The sequence below is a fragment of the Rhincodon typus genome, chromosome 28 (genome assembly GCF_021869965.1).
Source record: "Rhincodon typus isolate 14 chromosome 28, sRhiTyp1.1, whole genome shotgun sequence".
NCBI lineage: Eukaryota > Metazoa > Chordata > Chondrichthyes > Orectolobiformes > Rhincodontidae > Rhincodon > Rhincodon typus.
Window position 1 is genome coordinate 37,112,832 of NC_063359.1, and position 25,096 is coordinate 37,137,927.

A 25,096-nucleotide genomic window follows, 5' to 3' on the forward strand; every position below is an offset into this window, starting at 1 on the left:
TTTCCCAGGGTAGAAATGTCAATGACTAGGGGAGATAGGTTTAAGGTAAAAGGGGGTAAGTTTAAAGGAGTTGCGAGAGGCATGTTTTCTACACAAGAGGGTGGTAAGTGCCTGGAATGTGCTGCCAGAGGAGAGGGTGGAGATTGACATAATAGCAATGTGTAAGAGGTACCTTGACAGATATATGAATAGGCAGGGCTAGAGGGATATGGACCGCGTAGAGGTGAAAGATTTTTAGTTTAGAAAGGCGTTAAGTGTCAGTGCATTCATGGTGGGCCAAAGTACCTGCAGCGGTGTTGTACTGTTCTTTGTTCTTTCTTTGATCTTTGTTCGCTGTTGCTCTTCACAGCCTCAAAACCATCGATAAAGATAATATGTTTCTCCTATTTTCTGTGCTAAATACCTTGCAATTAGTTTTATATCCTGTCACTCTGGACTCCTCAATCATTGAAAACAATCTACATAACATTAAACTCATCTATCAAGTTGTCTCGTGGTTCCTTCTGTTCTGGTGAAAACAGCACCAATTTTCCAAGACTTTCACTTGAATTTCCTCGTGCATTCAGAACCTTAACAATCCTGAACTGCACTTTCTGCATCATGCCTCCAATAGTATAAAGCCTAAAAATGTAAACAGTACTCCAACAGTAGTTTTATTTAGGAACACAAACAGAAGTTGCTGGAAAAGCTCAGCTGGTCTGACAGCATCTGTGAAGCAAAAATCAGAGTTAACGTTTCAGGTCCAGTAACCCTTCCTCAGAACCCCATCTTATATTGGGTTCTTTTTGTTAAAGCCTTGCTATGAAATCCAGTGTTCTGTTAGCTTTGTCTAATGGTCTTATTTAAGTGAGATGTGGATTTTAATATCTTGTGATTCTTCAAATCCCTTATTCCTTCCATATCTTCCAGCATTTCTCCTTTTGAAGAATATTCTTTACTATTTGTTTATAAAATCTATTTCTGCATATTACCTAATATTAACTTCCTTGTGCCATAACTCTGGCCGTGTCCCTTATCAGTACCAACATCACTACATTAAGAGTAAAATCTTTGCATCTTCCTGTGATCCTCAAATTTAATTGCAATGCCTTCAATTTATGTATCTTTTGCTGATTTGGACTCCTCTGTCCCTTGTGCTAAATTAAAATTATTGTAGCACACTGGCAGAAGACAAGATACCAAATCAGAACCCTCAGAACATCTCAAATAAAGACAAAAAATGCTGGAGGAACTCAGCAGATCTGGCAGCATCTGTAGAGAGAGAAACAGAGGTAACATTCTGAGGGTGCTGTCTGCTATTCACTCTTGAGAAATCGCCATTAATTTCTACTCTGCTTCTTCCCTTCTAATACATTTTAATCAAATTTTCTACCCTATCCTTACTTTCATATGATTTAATCGTGGAATCCCTATACTGTGGAAACAGGCCATTTGGCCCATCAAGTCCACACTGACCTCCCAAAGACCTACTCAGACCCACCCCCCACTCTATCCTTGCATTTCCAATCACTAACCCACCCAGCCTGCACATCCCTGGACACTATGGGGCAATTTAGCACAGCCAATCTGCCTAACCTGTGCATCCATGAACTGTGGGAGGAAACCAGAGCACTTGGAGGGAAACCCACGCAGATACAGGGAGAACATGCAAACTCCACACAGACAGGGTGGAATTGAACCCAGGTCCCTGGCGCTGTGAGGCAGCAGTGCTAATCACTAAGCCACCATACTGCCCCTAACCTTTGTGAATGCTTTTCTGTTTGGAGCCTTGTAAAAACCTTCCTGAAAGTCCAATTACATTGCCTCCACTGCTTTCCACTTATACTGCATCTGCGAGCCCCTCTTGGAGAAATCTCTAAGATGTTTCTGAGCATTCTTATATTGGGCAGAGTGAAGGAACCTGACTGCAATAAAACTTATTTGCATTCAGTCCAAAGATGTGCAGGTTAGGTGAATTGGCCATGCTAAACTGCCCTAGATTAGGTGGGTCATAGGGCATGAGTCTGTGTGGGATGCTCTGAGGTTTGGTGTGGACTTGTTGGGCCGAGGGGCCTGTTTTCAAACTGTAGGGATTCTATGATTTTATTCATTGTCAGAGCTATTACTGATGGTGAATATTTGCCCGTTTGAAACGTGAACATTATCTTTGTTGAAGTTAATGATAAGAAAATTCTGACCATTCTTCAGTATTTTCCTGTACCGTTGCAAAATTGAAAGCATTTCTCTTCCTCGGGCTTTTTATGGGGGTTTGTGAAATTATATTAATTCAAGGTAAGATATTATTGCTGATCTCCTTGCAACTAGCTCAAGGAAAAAAAATACATTTACAAAGCTAAAAGATTTGTAGAAACCTCTCGGCTCCCCTAGCCCGTTATTTCTTTAGGAATGTCAACTGTAATTTTAATGTGTCATTTCTGCTGCTTTTTGGCTGCCCTTCAATGTAACTTAACATAAATATAACATTCTTCACAAAATAAAAATCTGTCTCCATTCCTGAATTCTCCCAAGTTACAAGCCTGGCGTATTATTCGGCTAAGGGAAGCAGGAACAAGCTAACATTTCTACTGCTTCTCCACATAAAACAGCACAGGACAAGCACCACAGAAAAAAAGCACTGTGCAGTGTTTGCATCCTTAGGAGCTTGTTTTTGTCAAAAAGGGTGTTTAAGCTGGAGAGGAGCAGTCATAGAATTTTAACATCATTTCAAAAACCACTGAAGAGTTTGGAAAACATGTTCTTTTCCACAGACCTAGGAATATTGATGTACGTCTCTGCGGTCACTGTTCACTCACAGAGTCCAAGTTGCTATGACAATGCACACCTATACATGTATGTTGCAGTCTAACGCCATGGACGTTGATGGCAGAGGCTGCAACTTTATTTCCACCAATAATCTCTCTGCTCTCACTGCTTACTGTTGGTGTGTATCAGAATGAATTGCAGGCTGACACTCTGGGTGTAGGAGCAAATTACTGCAGATGCTGGATTCTGTACTGAAAACAAAAATTGCTGGAGATCACAGCGGGTCGGGCAGCATCCATGGAGGGAGAGCGAGCTAACATTGCGAGTCTAAATGGCTCTTCATCAAGAGCTGATACTCTGGATGTTTGGCTGCATTATAGAAGCAAATAAATTAGAGGCATTATTAGAGTCATTTAGCCCCGAGAGCCCGCTCCACTAATCAATAAGGTCATAACTGATCAGGTCGTGGTCTCAAACCCCAATTTCGTCCCTACAGCCTATCCCCATAGTCTATGCTTTTATTGTCTATTGTACCCAATTTGCCATCGAGTCCCAGAGTAGGACTTGAACCCAGAGCTACTAACTGAGAAGCAGGGATTCTATTCACTGTGCCAGAAGAAAAAGCAGCCGCATGTCCCTCTGAGATTTTATTTACAATGGCCAGCAATGGCTGTGTGATCAAGAAGTTCAGATCTTACTTTAACGAGAAAAACTATTCAATGTCCAGCTGCAAAAATAATTTTGACTGATTGCATTCTGCTTGTGTATCATAGACACTCAGAAAATAGGAGCAAGAGTAGGCCATTCAGTTCTTCAATTCTGCTCTTCCATTCAATATGATCATGACAGATCATCCCCGCTTCCCCCTTTCTCCCCATATCCTTTGACCTCTTTAGTCCTACACCTAACTGCTTTTTGAAAACATTCAATGTTCTGGCCTCAACCGCTTTCAGTGGCAAAAAATTCCAAAGGCTCCCCACTCTCTGGGTGAAGACATTTCTCCTCATCTCAGTCCTAAATGGCCCTCCCCTGTATCTTCAGACTGTGACCACCTGGTTTTGGGCTCCTGGGTGATGGGAAACATCATTCCTGTGTTTACGGTTCTGTATCACTTACCAGAAAGGTGGTTGGATTCTCAGCAGAGATCCTGAAACTTGCTCGGAGAGAGCGCTGCCCGTCATAAAATCACTGGATACATCAGTTCTGCCCCTAGCGATCACCAGACCAGAGAATCGTTTGGAATACAACGTCCAGAAAAAAAAAATCATCCACTGGTTGATTCAATGATCAATTATGCAAACATTTGACCTACATAAGCTTTAATTATGGTATGGTGGCTCAGTGGTTAGCACTGCTACCTCACAGCACTAGGGACACTGGTTCGATTCCACCCTTGGGCAACTGTCTGTGTGGAGTTTGCACATTTGCCCTATATCTGTGTGGGTTCCCTCCGGGTGCTCTGGCTTCTTCCCACAGCCCAAAGATCTGCAGGTTAGGGTGAACTGGCCAGGGTAATTTGCCCATAGTGTGCAGGCTGGGTGGAGCAGCCATGGGAAATGCAGGGTTACAGAGAAAAGATAGGGTCTGTGTGTCTGGGAAGGATGCCCTTCGGAGGGTCAGTGTGGGCTTGATGGGCTGAATGGCCTGCTTGTACGGATTCTATGATGGATTGTGTAGTTGTTTGACCTATTTAAGCTTTATGCTTTCCAAAACCAACATTGAGGGGACTGTAGAACCTATAGAGAGTGAGGAATGTCGTGAGATGTAGTTTCTTCACGTGCATTTTATGACAAAGTATTTGTTTTTCTGTGGATAGACAAATTACACACTCCCTCTTACCCATGTGACACTTCCTGACATAACCTTTCCTAATCCCACAGAACAATGTGTAGAGAGAAGGTGGAAGATTTTGGCCTGTGATGTGAACATTGTCATGTACGTTCTGTCAATTTTCCTGCTGATAGTACGATTTACAACAACAACCTGTATTTGTATAGCACCTGTGACAGAATGAAATGTCCCTAAGATGCTTCAAGGGAATGTTAGAAAATTAAGTGCAATAGCAAGACACATAAGTGTCATTAAAAGCAAAATAAAACCTTAATACCTGAAGATGAATCACTTTGGACTCAAAATGTGAGCTCTGTCTCCATCTCTGTAGAGACCTGTCGAGTTTCTCCAGCACTTTCTGTTTTTATTTCAGATTTCTGCAGTATTTTATAGGTCACATGACTAATAAGCATGACTGTAGACCATAAGATATAGGAACAGAATTAGGCCAATCAGACCATCGAATCTGTTCTGCCATTCGATCATGGCTGATATGTTTCTCAACCCCATTCTCCTGTCTTCTCCCTGTAACCCTTGATGCCCGTATTAATCAAGAACCTATCTATCTCTGTCTTAAATACACTCAATGACTTGCCCTCCACAGCCTTCTGCAGAAATAAGTCCCATAGATTCACCATCCTCTGGCTGAAGAAATTCCCTCTCATCTCAGTTCTAAAGGGTCATCCCTTCACTCTGAGGTTGTGCCCTTGGGTCTTAGTCTCTCCTACTAGTGGAAACATCTTCTCTGTGTCCACTCTATCCAGACCTCTCAGTATTCTGTAAGTTTCAATGAGAAGAGGTAGGGAGTTTCGAAGGGAGGTCAGGGGGACAGAGAGGGATAAGAAGCAAATTCCACAGCTTGAGGGTCGATGCACAACCACCAATGGGGAAATTATGACTGGGGATCAGCAGAGGCCTTAATGAGGAGAGCTTCAATATCTCTAACATTTGTGAGGACGGAGGGGAATGTAGAGATGGTGGGTGGGGAGAAGAATGATCAGATCTTGGTACCATAGGAAATAGGAACAGGAGTAGGCCATTCAGCTCCTTGAGCCTTTTCTGTCCTTCAATGGGATCATGGCTCCGACATTCCTCACATCCATTTTTCTGCATTTCCCCTGTAACCATGATTCCCCGACTGATCAAGAATCTATCTCAGCCTTAAATATGCACAAGCACTCTGTTCTTACTGCTCCCTGTGGCAGGGAGTTCCAACGACTCACAACCTCCTCATCTCACTCTTAAATTGGTGCCACTTTAATTCTGAGACTATGCCCTCTGGTCCTAGATTCTCCCATGGGGAGGCGATGGCCAGAGACCAAGATAGTACCCTCAGGACTCGGGTTCGAATCCCGCCATAACAGATGGTGGAATTTGAATTCAATGAAAAACAGTCTGGAACTAAAAGTCTAATGTTAACCATGAACCCTTTGACAATTGTCAGAAAAACCTATCTGGTTCACTTTAGGGAAGGAAACTGCCATCCTTACCTGGTCTGGCCTACATGTGACTTCAGACCCACAGCAATGTGGTTGACTTTAAACTGCCCTCTGGGTAATTAGGGATGGGCAATAAATGCTGCCTAGACAGTGATGCCCTCATCTCGTGAATGAATTAAAAAAAGGGAAATATGCTCTTAGCATTTACCCTGTCAAGGACCTTAAGAATCCTGTATGTTTCAATGACATCACCTCTCGTTCTTCTAAAGTCTAAATCTTGAAGAAGTTTGAAAATACGGAGGCAGACTGAAAAATCAGGATGCTGTTAACTTGGATGCAGTAAAGTTAGTGAGCACAGGGATAGTAAGAAACATGGTGATAATTTGTACTACTGCCATATGGCAAAATAGTATCAATGTCTACATCATGAGAAAGCTACAGCTTCAAATGGATTAATGAAATAATCTTGATATATTCCCTAGCTCTTCGATTTCTGGAGATAGGCCGGATGGGAAAGCTGTGCCCAGAGTTCAGAATACATGTTCCCTAAAAGAAACTGATATTTCATCTTTCTAACAAAACAGTTGGAAGAGGAACTGAGTAACAGTCCCCTTACAGTCCAGACCTTGAGCATTGATGGAAAAGGAAAGATGTTACTGAATCTTTTTGTCCTGCATGCATCAGGACAAATGCAAGAATTCCAAATTTCACACGAACACAGCAATTTATGCTACAGCAGAAAGGGTGCTGATTGGCAAGTCAATTCTGATTAGCTAATGCCTTGCTCTGGACAACGGAACAGGGAATGATTGAATCCCGAATTCTAGCATAATTCAAAAAAGGTAGAAGGCTTGAAAATATTTGTTTTGTAGGCAGAGGAGTCCCGGTGCATGAATAGATGAGGCTTCCAGCAAATGTATCTGGAGCTTGACTGATTATAGAATCCCTATATTGTGGAGAAAAGCCATTTGGCTCATTTAGTCAGTACTGACCCTCTGAAGAGCATCTCACCCAAATCTAGACCCCCACTCTAACCCCATAAGCCCACACTTACCATGGCCCAGCCACCTAACCTGCACATCATTGAATTGTGGGAGGAAACCCACGCAAACACAAGGAGAATATGCAAACTCCAGACAGACAGTTGCCCAAGGCTGGAATTGAACCCAGTGCCTGGTGCTGTGAGGCAGCGGTGCTAACTACTGAGCCAGCATGCATTATCTACTTTCATTAAAGTTATCTTAAATGGGTTGTTAGTATAGATACTTGTGCAATACCAGTTATTGACAATTTCAGTAGGCATTTTAGATAAGTGTAAATGGTGGATCCATGCTGATGTCTCAATATACTTTCCATGCAGATGATATATCCTACAAGGGATACCACTTTTTAAAGTGGTTCTTGAGGTATGTATGTCATAGAGTCATAGAATTGTACAGCATAGAAACAGACCCTTTGGTCCAACTCATCCATGCTGACCAGATATCGTAATTGATATCGTCCCATTTGCCAGCACTTAGCCCATATCCCTCTAAACCCTTCCTATTCATATCCCCATCCAGATGTCATTTAGATGTTGTAATTATACCAGCCACCACCACTTTCACTGGCAGCTCATTCCATACACGCACCACCCTCTGTGTGAAAATGTTGCCCCTTAGGTTCCTTTTAAATCTTTCCCCTCTTAACTTAAACCTGTGCCCTCCAGTTTTGGACTCCCCTACCCTGGGGAAAAGACGTTGGCTATTCATCCCATCCATGCCCCTTATGATTTTATCAACTTCTGTAAGATCAATATGTGTTGTAAATTACTACATGTGCTGTGTAATCTATAATAACTTTTTAGTGTCATGAACTGTAACTATGTTGGATTGGTTAATTTAGCCTGTATGAAGCTAGTCTCAAGATGTAGTATGAACTTATAGCTTGAAGATATGGTGTACGTAACAAATGTATGCAAATCCCACATTCAGGGTTAATTTTTAGACTTAGGAGACCTGATTTTCCTGCCTAGTTCAAGAGGGTAAGACACAGATCTCAGAGCATAACGGGTGGGAAAATTTGGTGGAAATGTATCTAGGCATTTGAAGAAGGAGCTGGTGTTTGCAGCCCTCAGAGAATGGACGATGTCTCCAAAGGTCATGATCGGTGTAATATCTGTTCATATCTCTGACAGAGGTAGCCTGGTTACGTTGCAGTCTTTGACTAGCACCTTGGATGGCCAAATGTATGTAGGATCATAGAAGAAGGAGGCCATTCAGTCCATTGAATCCATCACCTCTCCATCATAGTAACTCGGTTAGTCTCACTCCCCAGCTGTTTCCCTATAGCCCTGTGAATGCTTTCCCTTTTCAGATAATTATCTAATTCCCTTTTAAAAGTCAGGAGTGAATATACTGTGCATTCCACATTCATCAATCTTTCCAAAAGCTTTATTCCTCTGGTTCTTGAGCCTTCTGCCAATGGAACTGTTTCTCTCCCTATCTGTTCCGTCCAAATCCCTCATGATTTTGACCACCTCAAACAAATCTCCTCTCAACCTTCCTTCTCTCAGGAGAGCAGCCCATCTTCTCCAATCTATTCACGTCGCTAAATTTCTCCATCCCTGGAACCAATCTATTAAACCTTTTCCCAAGTGCCATCACTCCCCATCTAAAGTGTGGTGCACAAAATAATAGACAATACACCAGCTGAGTCCTAACCAGTATTTTACTCATGGGCTAATGAATGTTAGAGCTTTTAAAGTTCCATTGCATGCTTACTTTCTCAGTTATTTTTTCATTGGCGTCATCTTCCTCTCAAAAGCTTGATGGCCTTAGACCTCCATTTCTTCGGTCCTGTGCTGCCTTTATATATTCTCTATTTGTCAACTATGTACAGTACATTCTATCCATCAGCCACTTTCTCCTCTGCTTCCGTCGCATCCCATATATTACAGCATTCTTCCCCTGCAATTAGTCCCTGTCTAATAATGTGACCAAAATATTGTGTCTTTCTCTCTTTTAGAGGGATATGAGCCAAACGCAATGAAATAACTGCACAGCAGCTGGTATCCCATCACCAGGTCTCCCGTTATTTACACGTGCACAGTGCACTGGCTCCAAGCCAGTCCTCAGACTGAGGAGGCCTTCTGAATGTCAGCCAGGGCTCCCTGATTAGCCCAGGTTAACAACCCAAATCAAGGATCTCATAGTCAATGAGATCCACCTGGCCCTGATTCCAATCACTACATGGGACTAGTTCAATTGAGTAAACCTCGTTGGCATGGACAAGATGGGCCGAAGGCCCTTTTTCCATGCTGAATGAGTCTATGACTCTGTTAATGTTGTGAACCATTTACTTCTTGTCTGCCATCGTTTCCGATAGTTCCTGATAAGTCTTTCTGTATGAGTGGGGAATGTGGAACATCCTCCAATTTGTTGGCATTTTATCCTAATAAAGACATGGATATCTTTCAGTTGTTTTCAGGTGCAGGAACATTTTGTCCTGTGCTCAGTATTACCAAAAGTTTTGGTCAGCCACGCAATAACATAAAGGCAAAATACCACAGATGCTGAAAATCTGAAACAAACACAGAGAATGCTGGAGAAACTCAGTGGGTCGGGCAGTTTCTGTGGAGGAAGAAACAGAGTTAAGATGTTGAATCTGGTATGACTCTCCTATAGAACTGAAAGCTGGGGTAACTCTGTTTTAGACCAGCACTAACAATTTTCCTAAGATTAGAAAAATAACGAAGGTATATTCCACGAGGGGGAATTGGAGTATAAGAGTGAACAAGTCATTCTACAATTATACAGGGACACACTTCAAGACTGTTTAGTTTTGGTCTCAAGAATTAAGAAAGTATATACTTGCCCAAGATGGAGTGCACTGGTGGCTCAGTGGTTAGCACTGCTGCCTCACAGCACCAGGGACCCGGGTTCAATTCCACCCTCAGGCAACTGTCTGTGTGGAGTTGCACATTCTCCCTGTGTCTGCGTGGTTTCCTCCCACAGTCCAAAGATGTGCAGGTTAGGGTGGATTGGCTGTGTTAAATTGCCCATTGTGCCCAGGTTGGGAAATACAGGGATGGTGTAGGGGGTGGGTCTGGGTCAGATGCTTGGGTTGGTATGGATTCGATGGGCCAAATGGCCTGCTTCTACACTGTAGGGATTTTATGAAGAGTTCACCAGACTGGCTCCTAGATTGAAGGGATTATCTGATGAAAAGAGATTAAGTGAACTAGGTTTATGTTCCAGAGATAGTAGGAACTGCAGATGCTGGAGAATCCGAGACAACAAGGTGCAGGGCTGGATGAACACAGCAGGCCAAGCAGCATCATAGGAGCAGAGAGGCTGACGTTTCGGGCCTAGACCCTTGTTGTCTAGGTTTATGTTCTCCGGGGTCTGGATGAATGGGAGGTGATCTCATTGCAACACATTGAATTCTCAGGGGGTTGACAGGGGAGATGCTGAGAGAAGGGAATTTAGAACCCAGAACAGTATTGGAATCCTAAACTGTTTCTGTAATCCACTGGGGTGAGTCTCTGGTGTGGAAACTTATCTCAGCATCAGATCAGCTGGGATGTGTCTCAAAGGTATATTTAGTTAATAATACATAGTTTGGTCAGCTGCTTCCAGGGTTTGCAATCTTTTTGTGTTTGTAATACCTTCCTGAAGATTTACCTCATTGGCATCATCCCAACTCAAAACCAATCACTGTCTCTGTTTGCCTGGTTGGGGGTAGGGGGTAGAAAGCCCAAGTTGGCTCCATCTAAATGAATCCTGTCCATTAAAATGCCTATGGATTCCTACTTCACTGCACATGGAACTGGTCCATGCATTCTGTCAACCAATCACATGAGGGTTACATTTCTTCCTGCAGCTGCTTTAAATACATTTCCATGTTGTTACTGTAAAGGGTAATACGTGTGATTGGCACTGCATCCACAAGCATTTATTCCCTCCACCACCAACGCTCAGTAGCAGCAGTGTGTACTATCTACAAGATGCACTGCAGAAACTCACCAAAGGTCCTCAGACAGCACCTTCCAAACCCATGACCACTTCCATCTAGAAGGACAAGGGCAGCAGATACATGGGAACACCATCATCTTCAAGTTCCCCTCCGAGCCACTCACCATCCTGACTTGGAAATATATCGCCGTTCCTTCACTGTCGCTGGGTCAAAATCCTGGAATTCCCTCCCTGAGGGCATTGTGGGTCAACCCACAGCACATGGACTGCAGCGGTTCAAGAAACAGCTCTGCACCATCTTCTCAAGGGGGCAACTAGGGACAGGCAATGAGTACTAGCCCAGCCAGGGACACCCACATCCCATGAGTGATCAAAAAAGAAAAACTTTTAAAAAGTGAAATTCAAACTTCTGATTCAAAGCTGATAGGGTAACATGATCAGAATTTAAGTTTTAAGACTTTTACTGTAATACAAAACTAGAAGTACTGTTGTTTAAAAGTTGATTTTTAGACAACTTAACATTATATCATAGAAAGAAATTTTTGCCATTTTACTTTGGCAGTATATGAAAAACATATTTCTCTAGTATACCCACTACCCATAAAGTGGGCATTCAATTCTCCAGGAACCGATTCAAAGTGAATGTAAGCTCTCAATGGCTCACTTCAGCTCTTTTCACTTCTCAGCCTGAATTTCTTTAATCTTAGGATTGTCTTACATTGTTTGATTTTCCTGGAAACTTTGCCCCTGAGCTAAAATTGCACAACTCTACCAGACTTGATCTAATCATTCACAAAAGTGATCTTTCCAATCATAGTGTGTAGTCTGTGCATTCTAGTATGGTGAAAAAAAGGGATCTGTTGCCTCTATCTGCTCTCCTCCTTGTGGATCTTAGCAGTCTAATTTCTGTGAGAGTTTCCAGTAATATCTTAGAAATCCTTTGCCTCTCACTGGCAACAAGAATCCTGTAGGCCATGTGTCTAGTTGGAAATATTTTCCATGAGACTTAACTTTCTTTACTCTTGGAAGTAAATGGACATTTTACAGCACAACTGGTTAAAAGCCGACAATCTCAGAACATTTCTGGGACTTTGGAGGCTCACATTGTGTCTATTATTAGAGCAGAGGTCATTATCTCAAAATGAAACACCTTGCACCTTCCTCTCAGTAAGTCAATCTGTGTGCCCTATTATCTCCGATCATGAAACCAGCCAGGCTTGTTGTCAGGCAAATACCAGAGCAGGTCAAATGACCCTCTCCATTTTGTCTTCAAGACACTTTCCCTAAACAAAATCTTATAAGCCTCATAACCGTGGGAATGCCAAACACTCCCTAATCTTCTCAATGACCCTTAACTTCTTTACAGCCTAAAACTGACAAACATGGGATTCCCCTTCTAAATTCTTGCTCGCACAGGGCACAAGAAAATACTTCTCATTTGATAAATAATCTCTCTCCTCCAATCACTCTGTCCTCTGCTGTCTTTCTTGCCTTTTCCCATGTTACTGAAGCTCCTGTTTTCTCTCACTTATAGAGTCATACAGCATGGAAACAGACCCTTCAGTCCAATCAGTCCATATCGACCATAATCCCAAACTAACCTAGGCTCACCTGCCTGCACTTGGTCCAAATCCTTCCAAACATTTCTTATTCAAATGTCTTTTAACCATTGTAACTGTACCGGCATCCACCACTTCCTCTGGAAGTTCATTCCACACACGAACTACTCTCTGTAAAAATATTGACTCTCATATCTTTTTTAAATCTTTCTCCCCAAACCTTTAAAATATGCCCTCTAGTCTTGAAATCCCCAAATCTAGCCAAAAGACACCTGCCATTCACCTTATCATGGTTTCATAAACTTCTATAAGGTGACCCCTCAGTCTCCTATGCTTCAGTGAAAAATGTCCAATGCTATCCAGCCTCTCCTTATAACTCAAACTCTCCAGTCCTGGCAATATCCTGGTAAATCTCTTCCGAACCCTCTTTAGCTTAATAATATCCTTCCTGTAACAGGGCGACTGGAACTGGACACAGTTTGTATTTGTTTTGTATCTGTCTCCCACAGAAGTGAAATCCTCATTGCGTCCTCCCAAGCACATTCACCCTTTCACCCCATGACTGATTCCTTGCTGTGTTCAGCCCCCTCTTACACTTTCACTTTGGAAGTTGATAAAAACCCAAGGTTGGCTCCTTAGTGAATCGCTGCCTTCTGATTAACTTCAGCACTGTTTTGTCCTTTCAAGTCTCACTGATGCCTTCACTTCGGTTTCTCATTTTTAAAAACTCCTTCGGTATCTTACAGCACACTGATTTTTACAAACCAAGGACTGTTGCAAGCCTGGGTAAGGCTTTATTTGGCAAAGTTGCTCCTTTGCTGGAATGAAACTGTCAAGAGAATGTTAAGGGTCATTTGACTTACTCCAAAGACATTTTTGTGACCACCCTCACACTGGTTAGAGTTGGCACTTGGAAGAATGAACACAATTATCTGAGGCGTTGGAGGCACTTTGCTGTTTTGTATTTCCATTTCAAAAATGATGGTACATATTAGCAATGGTCCAGATTTCGGTGTGTGGGGGGGCATTGCTATGATGTAAGCATGGTAAACAAAGAGATGTCAAAGTGTCCCAATAGGATGGACAGTATGCACAACCCCACACTGCACCTACAGTGTAGCCCTGACCTTATTGGTATATGACGTTCTCAGAGCCAATACTTCAAAAGGACCCCCGCTGCTGGTGTGCTCCACAAGCTCGGGGTTGGTTAGCTCAGTTGGCTGGAGGGTTGGCTCATAATGCAGAGTCAATGCCAACAGCATGGGTTCAATTCCTGCCTCAGCTGAGGTTACAATGAAGAACTCTCCTTCTCAATTGCTGTCCTCACCAGAGGTGCGATGACCCTCAGGCTAAATGGTCATCAGCCATCTCTCCCTAATGAGGGAGTGGCCCTGGTAAGACTAGGGCAACTTTACTGTATTTCTAGTATATAACAGCAGGGATGTCATGCTGGAACTGTATAAAACACTAGAGAGCAGGGATAGGATGTTGCATGTAGATTTGGTCATTGCATTACAGAAAAGATGGGATCTCAAAAGAGAACGTACAGAGGAAATTTACAAAATTACAGCCATAGAGCACGGAAACAGATCCTTCGACCCAACTTGTCCAGGCTGAACCAGGTTTCCTAAAGTGAACTAATCCCATTTGACTATGCTTAGACCATATCCCACAACCACTTCCATCTAGAAGGACAAGGGCAGCAGATACATGGGAACACTACAAGCTTCAAACTCCCCTCCAAGTCACTCACCGTCCTGTCTTGTAAATATATTGCTGTTCCTTCAGTGTCTCTGGGTCCAAATCCTGGAATTCCCTCCCAAATGGCATTGTGAGTCAGCTCACAGCACACGGACCGCAACGGTTTAAGAAGGCAGCTCACCCCCACCTTCTCAAGGGGCAACCAGGGATGGGTAATAAATTGAATCAGAGATAGTAGGAACTGCAGATGCCGGAGAATCCGAGACAACAAGGTGCAGGGCTGGATGAACACAGCAGGCCAAGCAGCATCATAGGAGCAGAAAGGCTGACGTTTCAGGCCTAGACCCTTCATCAGACGCTCGGTTCGCAATAAACCACCATCCCAGGCCCCAAGAAGACTTTCCACATCAAGCAGATGTTCACCTGCACATCTGCCAATGTGGTATACTGCATCCGCTGTACCTGGTGTGGCTTCCTCTACATCGGGGAAACCAAGCGGAGGCTCGGGGACCGCTTTGCAGAACACCTACGCTCGGTTCGCAATAAACAACTGCACCTCCCAGTCACGAACCATTTCAACTCCCCCTCCCATTCCTCAGACGACATGTCCATCCTGGGCCTCCTGCAGTGCCACAACGATGCCACCCGAAGGTTGCAGGAACAGCAACTCATATTCCGCTTGGGAACCCTGCAGCCCAATGGTATCAATGTGGATTTCACAAGCTTCAAAATCTCCCCTCCCCCTACCGCATCCCAAAACCAGTCCAGCTCGTCCCCGCCTCCCTAACCTGTTCTTCCTCCCACCTATCCCCTCCTCCCACCTCAAGCCGCATCCCCATCTTCTACCGACTAACCTCATCCCGCCCCCTTGACCTGTCTGTCCTCCCTGGACTGACCTATCCCCTCCCTAACTCCCCACCTACACTCACCTTTACTGGCCCCATCCCCGCCTCTTCGACCTGTTTGTTTCCTCTCCACCTATCCTCTCCTCTATCCATCTTCTATCCGCCTCCCACTCTCTCCCTATTTATTTCAGAACCCCCTTCCCCTCCCCCTTTTCTGATGAAGGGTCTAGGCCCGAAACATCAGCCTTTCTGCTCCTATGATGCTGCTTGGCCATGGGTAATAAATGCTGACCAGAGTGATGTCTGCATCCCACAAATGAATAAAGAAAGAAAATCTCTCTCAACCTTTCCTATCCATGCACCTGTTCAAATGCCTTTTAAATGCTGTAATTGTACCAGCTTCCACCACTTCCTCTGGCAGCTCGTTCCATACACACACCGCCCTAAGTTGCCCCTTAGGTCCCTTTTAAATCTTTCCCCTCTCATCTTAAACCTACGCCCCTCTAGTATTGGACTCCTCTACCCTAGGAAAAAGACCTTGGCTATTCACCCTATCCATGCCCCTCATGATATTATAAACCTCTATAAGGTCACCCTTCAGCCTCCCAAGCTCCAGGGATAAAAAGCCCCAGCCTATCTAGCGTCTCCTTACAATTCAAATCCTCCAGATTCAGTAACATCCTTGTAAATCCTTTTTTGCATCCTTTCCAGTTGAGTAACATCCTTCCTATAGCAGGGCAACCAGAATTGTATGCAGAACTCCAAATGTGGCCTTACCAATGTCCTGTACAGCCATGACATTACATCCCAACTCCTGTACTCAATGCTCTGACCAATGAAGACAAGAGTACTAAACGCCTTCTTCCCCATCCTGTCTACCTATGGCGTCACTTTCAAGGAACTATATATCTGCATCCCTTGGTCTCTTTGTTCAACAAGGTCCTCCCATTAACTGTGTAATTCCTGCTCTGGTTTGTCTTACCAAAATACAACACCTCGTATTTATCTAAATTAAGATCCATCTACCATTCCTTGTCCCATTGGCCCAACTGATCAAGATCCCATTGCACCCTTAGATAACCTTATTCACTGCTCACCATACCACCGATTTTGGTGTCATCCACAAACTTACTAACCATGCTTCTTATATTCTCATCCAAATCAAAGTTGTTGCCAAGAATGGAGAATTTTAATGACCAAGAAAGATCAAATAGGCTACAGTTGTTTTCTTTGGAACTAAAGAGGCTGAGGCGAAATTTAATTGAAGTGTGTAAAATTATGAAGAGCCTACATTGGGTGGAAAGAAAGGCTCCATTTTCCTTTTGCAGGGAATTCAATGAGAAGGCGGCAGAAATTTTAAAGCAATTTACGAAAGGATTATTGGAGAGTTGAAGGGTAACCCTTCTCATTCAGAGAGTGCTGGAGTGTTACACACTGACAGAAACCTTTCTCACATATCAAAATACATTTAGGTATGCATTTGAGGCAACATAACCTTAAGGCTGAGAGTTGGAAGATAGGATTAAACCGGATAAATCAAAAACAAATCACTGGAGAAACTCAGCAGCATCTAGGGGAGGCAATGGCCTAGTGGTATTGTCGCTAGATTGTTAATCCAGAAACCCAGATAACATTCTGGGGTTCGGGGTTTGAATCCCACCACAGCAGATGATGGAATTTGAATTCAATAAAAATATCTGGAATTAAGAAGCTAACGATAACCACGATTGTCAGAAAAACCCATCTGGTTCACTAATGTCCTTTAGGGAAGGAAACTGCCATCCTCACCTGGTCTGGCCTACATGTGACTCCAGACCCACAGCAATGTGGTTGACTCTCAGCTGCCCTCTGGGCAATTAGGGATGGGTAATAAATGCTGCCCTGGCCAGCGATGCCCCCGTTCTGTTAATGAATAAATTAAAAAAAGAAACAGAGTTAACATTTTGAGTTCAGTGACCTTTCTTTCGAACTTGAAACATTCACTCTGCTTTCTCTCCACAGATGCTGCCAGACCTGCTGAGTTGCTTCAGCAATTTATGCTTTTGTTTCAGATCTTCACCATCCACAGATTTTTTGTTTTATTAAACTGGTAAAGCTCCTTTTTTGACTGTGGTGGACCACAATGATCTCCCCTATGCCATAAATCCTTCCATTTATAACTAATTAAGGCACCTACTACTGTAATAATGGCCTCATTTGCCAAATGGGTTTGCCAGGAACATATTCTGTGGCCGACCAAGAGCATTGCTCAGTCTATATTTGGCATAGGAGACCTGCAAACTGTTACCCGAAATGAATATTTAAAAAGTGACCTGAAGATGTAAACAGAAGTTTCAGGGTTGCTCCCCCAAGCTCCACATTAAAAATAAGAACCGCTTCTCACTCCCAATCACCCACCCGTCCCAATTTCTGCCTCAATTCTCCTTCTTCACTGCTGGTCGTCCCACTTTCTGGAAGCTCCCTTTTCTTCTCTCCCCCATTTTCCCATTCTCCCAGTCATGCACCCTGCTAACTTTTCTCCCTCAGCTCCCTTTTCTCCTACACTTCTACTGGCAGCACAGTAGAGTCAAATACAAATTGTGTTTGCCAGTGAACTGCCTGGCAAATATCAGTCAGATATAGCCAAGGCTTTGGTGGTCCAAGAATAGGTCTTTTTGTTTCATTTAGGGCAAGAATCATTCATATCAAAATAGATTTCAGGGCCAGCATATGTTACCTTGTTATCTCAACCTTCACTTTTTATTGAAGCTTTGTACTTTTCTTTACATTAATCTTTGCCATCAAAAATTCCAAATTTAATTTGTGGCTAATGACTTGGGATTATTTGATTCTTTCCAGCTTGCATTTTGTTGAACTTTGTATTTTATTAACATGAATAATAATGGCCTTTAGTGTTAGTTTTCACAAGGCCACTATTATGTGCATTAATGAAATGTCAAATTTCATTTACAGAGGAAGGTTCTCGTTGAATAAATTACTAAATTCATTGCATTACATCATCAGTTCAAAATGTCACCTCTGACTGCTTAACCTTCTGTAATTCCGGAGACACTGGCAGTAAGTGATTTCAGATTTTCACAGAACGTTATATTCTACATTTTCTGCCTTTGCTGTCATGACATATTCTCCATTAATAGCCATTTAAGCATTTTTCCATCATCATTGGAGATAAGCATGGCAAGGTACAGTTTCAATATTAATGAGTTGGTTGCCATGGTGTCATTCATACATGTTATGAGAGATTAGATTATTATTTGTGCTTGGATGTGACAGGCCACTAACAATGCATGCAATGAGCCAACACAATTTCTTCTACAGTTGGTGAAGTGTAGGGCTTGGGCACTTCTGAAAAAGAAAGTCACATTTTGCTGAAGCTTCTCATCTTGTCTTATCAGGACATAGAACACAGAACAGGGCAGCGCAAGAATGGGCCCTGTGGCCCACGATGTTGTGCCGAACATGAAGCCAAATTAAACTAATCCTTTCTGCCTGCCCTTAGTCCATATCCCTCCATTCCATGCATATTCATGTGCTTATCTAAAAACCCCTTAAATGCCCCGTATTGTATCTGCCTCCACCACCTCCTCTGGCAGCACGTTCCAGACTCATACCACTCTCTGTGTAAAAAAAACTCATCGCCCGCATCTCCTTTGAAAACTAAAGGAACAGAAACAGCAAAAGCTCTGCCCTTGGGTGGTCTCGAACCGCCACCCTTTTAGTTAACAGACAAACATGCTGACCAATTACACCGCAGAAACTGGCTTCACAAGCATCCCAATAAAGGGGGACAACATTTTATATCATAAAATGTAGCACTGCAGATGCTGGAGATCTGAAACAAACAAAGACAGAAATTGCTGGAGAAACTCAGCACATCTAACAGCATCTGTGGAGAGAAGACTGAGTTAATGTTTCAGAACAATATTTTACACTGTGTGAGAGAGGAAGTGAGTACTTCTAGCTATCCAGTATTTTCTTCTCACATAATGTTGTGCGTTACATTGGTATTCTTGTGCATTGTCCTGATGAGCACAAGATGAGAAACTTTGACCAGAGTGTCTGTTTATGTTTAGTCGGTAATTTCTTCAGCAACAACATGCAATATGGCAATTGGTTATCTGTCTCAGAATCATCTTTCATCATTGACATTTGAGACCCATTCTTCTCTAACAGTCACCTATTAACGGTGGTGTTAGTGGTCATGTCACTGACATAGTAATCTAGAGAAAACAGGCTCTGTGTTCAAATCCCACTGCTGTTGGCATTTAAATTCAATGAATTAATACATCTGGAATTGTAAGTTAGTTTCAGTCATGGTGACTGTGATAGCTATCATCAGTTGTCATAAAAACCCAATTAATGTCCTTTAGGGAAGGAAATCTGCCATCCTTACTTGGTCTGCCCTACACATGACTCCAGACCCACAGCCAATGTGGTTGACTTGTAACTTATCCTGTGAAATGTGTGACAAGGTGGCTGAGTGGTTAGCACCACTGCCTCACGGCACCAGGATTCGATTCCACCCTCGGGCAACTGTCTGTGTGGGGTTTGCACATTCTCCCCGTGTCTGCGTGGGTTTCCTCCAGATGCTCTGGTTTCCTCCCACAGTCCAAAGATGTGCAGGTTAGGGTGGATTGGCTGTGCTAAAATGCCCACAGTGTCCAACGATGTGCAGGCTGGGTGGGTTAGCTGTGGGAAACGCAGGGTAACAGGGATAGGGTAGATGGGTGATGGGACACTCTTTGGAGGGTTGGAGTGGACTCAGTGGGCCCAGAGTGCTTCCACTCTGTAGGGATTCTATGAAATGGTCAAGCCAGCCACTCAGTTCATTAAAAGCTGGAGATGGGCAACATCAGAGACACCCACATTCCATGAAAGAATAAAAACAAACCTTTCTTAGTTGTGGCACTTTATAAAGTCAAAATTCTTCCAAGATTGAACTAGTACAGATACACATGAAAAAATCTTAAAGCATGACTGCCTCATGTTTTTGGATGTGATGCAGACAAATCTGTTATCTGATAGCCAATCTCTCTGCTTTTAGGCTCAAACCCAGTTATTACAATTAACTTCATTACCCATATTAGTCTTATTGGTGTGACAACAGTGCTGCCCCAAACCTGTTTTATTCCACTTGGCCTCAAAGTGGACTCACTCCATAGATCTTGTTTCCTTCAGCCCTGGCTTTTTCTTTCTTCATCCATTCATCAAATGAGGGTGTCACTGGCATCTATTGCCCCATCCCTAATTGCCCAGAGGACAGTTAATAGTCAACCACATTGCTGTGGATCTGGAGTCACATGTAGGCCAGACCAGGTAAGGATGGCAGTTTCCTTCCCTAAAGGACATTAGTGAACCAGATGGGTTTTTCCGACAATCGACAATCGACAATCGACACATGGTCATCATTAGACTGTTAATTCAATTTATTGAATTCAAATTCCACCATCTGCCGTGGCGGAATTCGAACCTGGGCCCCCCAGAACATTATCTGGGCCACTGGATTAATGTCCAGTGATAATACCACAAGGCCATCGCCTTCCCCTGGCTGCTCCAGGATGACCAGAACTAGTCCTCCGTGGTGATGAGGACATGTCTCTGTGCTCCACCAACATCGCTGCCCCGTCCCCCTACACCATGCCACCTGCAGTGAGATGTCATTGTTGTCAGTTAAGTGCCCCCTTGTTCTGCAAGGGAGGGAGGAGTAAGTCAATGAGTGTGGTGCAAAGTGTTTGGATGATCCTCCTGCCTTTGCTAGATAACTGGCAGTGTGTGTACAAGCTGTGAAATGTGCATATGAAGCTTGGAGCAGTATGCAAGGCCAATGGTCAACCTATGAGGATTTGGCTTTTGTAGATGCACGTACTGACCTTGACCACTTCTGTAAGATCATTAATTGTCTTCCTGCATTACGTCCAGGCCCTCAGGCTGACAATCCTGACACCGACAACAACATTTATCTGCTCCCACTCCCCTGTCAGTGTCTCTTTGGTGGGCCTCCTGCCCCGTTATGGGTCAATGATTCATCTCTTGCATAAAGGTCTTCCATTGCCTTCCTGTTCTAGAGATCTTCTGTAACATCCTACTTCTGCTGCTGTTAAATACTGCTCCCTGTTAAGAGGTGCAGGCTGGTTTTAAGCGGTGTTAGTCTCACATGGATATTGGCTCTCTGCTCAGATATGTAGCATGTTTATCAATGGGGCTGCAGGCTACCATCATTGGATGGAATCTTACCAACCATGGCTGTAGCAAAAGGATGAGGGAGGATTTTTTTTTCATAAACCTTGTCTTGTTTGCAGGACCCTGATGCCTTTCTGGCTCCAGGTGACCTGAGGTAGGGTGAGGCAGACAATGGCAAGTGACAATTTTTTTAAAAAAAGTCATTCATGAGCTGTATTGTTGTGTAAGGGCTGCAGAGCCCTGGGACAACGTTGCAATGATGCCACAGAGCTACACATCCCCAAGCCTAAGTAGCACAGTGTGGATGGAGTTAGAACACAGTACACCACTCTACACTATTTATTACACATTAATACAGAAGACTCACAATTGGACATGAACACACAAGAAAATTTAGATTAGTCCTTACCAAATGTGACAATAAACCAGAGCTCGAGATATGTATCTTTGCCGTATATAACAGCATTTCGTATTATTTATTTATATATAAATAGTATTACTTTGAAGTCTAAACCTGAAGACAGTTCCTGACTTTGCCTCTTTTCTGACAATTCTATTATGAATCCAAATTTACAGCGTACATGATGCAAAAGGATTTGCTGACTGTGCCAACATTTATGATCCATCTCTAGTTGCTCTGAAGAAGATGACGGGGTACCGCATTTGGTGTGAGGAGATCAACAGTGGTGTTAGGAAGGGAATTCTAGGATTTTGGCCCAGTAACAGTGAAGGAACGGCAGTAAAGTGCCAAGTCAGTGGTTCGGTGGGGAACTTGCAGGTTGTGCAGGTGATCCCATGCATCTGCTGCCTTTGTCCTTCTAGATGGTAGAGCTGATGGGTCTGAAAGGTGTTGCCTGAGGAGCTCTTATAGTGCGTTAGTTGCAGCTGAGAGCCTCCTTGAGGCAAACTGGGAATGCCAGTTGGCATCTTCCTGACTGTGGATGGGCTCCACACTGTGTTAGTGACCTCACAGTGTCAGGCTCAGGATGTATTAATGAGGCTTTCTTTAATTCAGCCCGCACCCCCTCTCCCCTTTCCTATTCTTAAAGCCGTGGGTGACACAGGGATATAGCTGTAGCTACAAACCATTCGGTTGAATGTTCATCCCCTTCATTGAAGTTCCTAAGGGAAGGAAATTTACTATCCTTACCCCCATCTGGCCTACATGTAACTACAAAGGAATGGCTAAATAAGCCTCTCCCCAGCAGCTGCGGCCACCCGCTGATTATTTGAAGCTTTTAATTTAGATCTTTAGAGGTTCCATCTACCTTGGGGTGTATTTGTGTCCCCCCACCATATGGCAAAGCCAACCTCCCTTCCTTCTACCCCGCCCCAGGGGCTGCTGGGCATTCAGAATCATTGGCGCTGCCTGAAACTGGAAAACTGTTGAGGTTTGGAATCTAGAAGAATGATGCGAGGTGCCTTTATCGAAACATACAGGATTCCTCAAGGACTTGACAGGGTCAATGGCTGTTTTTTCCCTGGTGTGAGAGTCCAGGACCAGAGAGCATCAACTCCGAACAAGGAGTCACACAGATGAGGAGGAATTTCTTCTCTCAGAGGGCAATGAACATGTGGAATTATTTACCGCGGAGGGCTGTTGGGGCTGGGTCATCAAGAATATTCAAGGCTGAGAGAGAGAGAGATTTTTAATCAGTAAGAGAATCAAGGGTTATGGGGAAAAGGCAGGACAGTGGAGTCGAGGATTGTCATGATCACATTCAATGACAGAGTGGACTTGATGGGCTGAATGGCCTACTTTGGCTCCATGTCTCATGCTGTGATAGTCTTCTAGCCCTCTTGCCTGCTAATTGAAATGGGAGGGGTCCTTTGCTGATCACATTGAAACGATGAAACAGAGAAGGGAGGGGCTGGAGTAGGCTATTTGGCTCTTCAAGCCTATTCTACCATTTGTTATGATCATGGCAGATTGTCCAACTTGGTAAACCTGCTGCTGCTTCTCATCATTCTCATGCGATAATATTTCTCTCTCATTTATACAGCAGGAAGGTTTCCCACGTTCAGTTACTCATTGGCTGTTCTACAGTTTGTGCCTTTGTGATTTGATCCATCAGGACCTACCCTCCCCAAGGGCAATGTGGGTGACCCTGCACTAATAGGACTGCAGCAGATCGAGAAGGCAGATCACCACCACCTTCTCAAGGAGCGACTAGAGATGGACGATAAACATCGGTTCAGCCTGCGACATCCATGTTCTATAAATTAGCAAAAAAAAAGGATAACATTGGAAACGACGAGCTCCTGGCATCACCAGCTTTGGGAAGGAACATGGGTCAATTTATCTACCCACCCACTTAGTTTCAGAAACCCAAATAAGCATAAAATTATTCCCTAGGATTTTATTTTATTTCCCTTCCTCGGCCATAAAGCTTCCTTTATTTGAAGTTATGCTTCAAGTGGCAAGTCAGGGAGGGTAAACTGACATTCTTTCAAGGAGTAAATTGTAGGTCCAGTATCTAAAGTATGAAGGTCATATGGTTACACAGAAATCCGCTCTGGCCACTGTGCAAACTTAATCGTGCACTGTTTATTGGGAAGTAAATATGCAATGTTTAAAAAGTCTTTCAGTGTTTGGATTTCAACAGGAAACACAGGGCAGGCATATCAGTAAAACTGCAGAAATATTAATGAAGGCTCCATAATGGTTCCATTCAGGATGGGCAGATGAAAATACCAACTCCTCTAGGGACAGTAGTTAAGCTGCAGGCTCTTGCCAGAGCTATTTCCAACCTTCCTCTCTAGACTACATGCACTGCACGGAGAATTAACAGCACAACTACCTGTGTTGGGTTGATAGTAACAACAAATGCTGCAGATACTGTAAAATCGGGGATGGGGTGTGCAGAATGCTTGTGAAAACGTTTTCAGCTGGGTCTTCGATAGGGAGTTGAGACTACATGCTATTTGACAAGCTCTCTTTATCCTTTCTGGCTTGTTGGTGAAATTCCAAAGATATATGTTTCCAAAACTTGCCTGGACTCCAACAACCTCCACAATACCTAAAGTAGAAATGCATTGGCTCTCTCTGCCTGACAAATTTACAGGCTACATAGATATTATGCTTGGCTTCTTTTGCCAGATTAGATGGGTCTTCCCATCGTGTGCTTTGATACCACACTATCAGTTTGTGTTCAAGACAAAGACTGAAAGAACTGTGGATGCTGTAAATTAGAAGTTGCTGGGAAAAGCTCAGCAGATCTGGCAGCGTCTTTGGAGAGAAATCAGAGTTAATGTTTCGGGTCCAGTAACCCTTCTTCAGAACCGGGGTTCAAGACAGACTGGCAAATTTAAGAGCTCTTTTCTGGTGTAGACTTCAAAGTAACTCTATTCATTATACATTAATTCTAAATAGTGCTGTGCATGGCAATCATTGGTATACCAAGCTCTGATTTGATTGTTATATTAAGAAAGAATTAATCTATCTCTGTGTTCAGGTCCAAGTGCTTTTTAGATTTTCTACAGTTCTGGCCTAGTGTAGGGTGGTCTAGCAGTCTACAGTGTTCTAACTCCACCCACAGTCTTCTATTTATGCTCAAAGTTGTGCAACTCTGTGATATTGCCACAAGGTTGCTCTAGGTTCCTGAAGCCCATATCCAATACTGGGTTTGCAGCATAATGGTCATGTTATTGGACCAGTCAACTAGATCCCTGGTGGAAACAAGGTACAGCTAAGTGAATTTAACCACAGTTAATTCAATAAATCTGAAATCAAAAACTACAGTCAGTAGTGGTGACCACGGTACTACCAGATTGTTATAAAAGCTCAAAAGTTCATCCTGTTCATTGAGGTTCTTAAAGGACGGAAATCTACTATCCTTACCCTG